The sequence below is a fragment of the Schistocerca nitens genome, chromosome 9, assembly GCF_023898315.1.
Source record: "Schistocerca nitens isolate TAMUIC-IGC-003100 chromosome 9, iqSchNite1.1, whole genome shotgun sequence".
Lineage (NCBI taxonomy): Eukaryota > Metazoa > Arthropoda > Insecta > Orthoptera > Acrididae > Schistocerca > Schistocerca nitens.
The window spans coordinates 206,523,948-206,525,048 of NC_064622.1; the positions used below are offsets into that span (position 1 = coordinate 206,523,948).

The window sequence follows — 1,101 nt, forward strand, 5'->3', positions numbered from 1 at the left end:
TGAAAAATGCAGTTAGTAACGAGCATGTCGATTTCGTATTAACGGTCTTGTAAAAAATATCTAAAAACAGAAAATCTGCAGGAAAAGACAACCTAAATCTGGGTTTATTTAGATATGTTTCGGAATAATTACTCCCAATTTTGTAAGTTCTTGTTAAAAATACGTCATCGTAACAGAGAATTGGCAAACAGCAATCGTCATCGCATTATTTAAAGAAGGGGAACGCAGAAAACGCGCCGGTTACCGAGACGTTAGTCTTCTGAATTCTGGATACAGCAATATGCAAAACTGATAACAAATACATAAAGGTGTTTACGGAAACGTTTCGTACTGAAGAACAGAGTAGCTTTCGGAATGGAAGAGCCTGCTTGGACAGTGTTTCTCCAGTCTGCCAAATTATTGAAAAACACAGAGAGTACAATCATCATTGTCTACGAGAAAGCTTTTGACAAATTTGACAGTAAAATTTTAGAAGAGAATTGTATACTTTGGCATCTGACATGTGTAGTTCGAAGTATGTATCCACACAACAAAACCAAAATACAAAGAGGAGTTGAGTTTGTGTGAAACATCGGTCAAGGAGTGATACAAGGGTGTCCTTCAGAATGAGATTTTCAGTCTACAGCGGAGTGCGCGCTGATATGAAACTTCCTAGCAGATTAAAACTGTTTGCTGGACCGAGATTCGAACTCGGGACCTTTGCGTTTCGTGGGCAAGTGCTCTACCAACTGAGCTACCCAAGCACGCTTCACGGCCCGTCCTCACAGGTTTACTTCTGCCAGTGCCTCGCCTCCTACCTTCCAAACTTTACAGAAGCTCTACTAGTAGAGCACTTTCCCGCGAAAGGCAAAGGTCCCGAGTTCGAGTCTCGGTCCGGCATACAGTTTTAATCTGCCAGGAATTTTCATATCAGGGCACAATCCGCTGCAGAGTGAAAATCTCATTCTGGAAACATCTCCCAGGCTGTGGCTAAGCCATGTCTCCGCAATATCCTTTCTTTCAGGAGTGCTGGTTCTGCAAGGTTCACAGGAGAGCTTCTGTAAAGATCGGAAGGTAGGAGACGAGGTACTGGCAGAAGTAAATCTATGAGGAGAGGCCGTG

At 42.9% G+C, this 1,101-nt stretch overlaps 1 non-coding gene across 1 annotated transcript; it reads right to left on the minus strand.

Annotated features, from left to right (window-relative positions):
* Window positions 1-669: 669 nt before the first annotated feature.
* On the minus strand, window positions 670-744 carry Trnar-acg (transfer RNA arginine (anticodon ACG)). The gene has a single exon. It is a non-coding gene; the product is annotated as a tRNA-Arg (tRNA).
* Window positions 745-1,101: the final 357 nt, after the last annotated feature.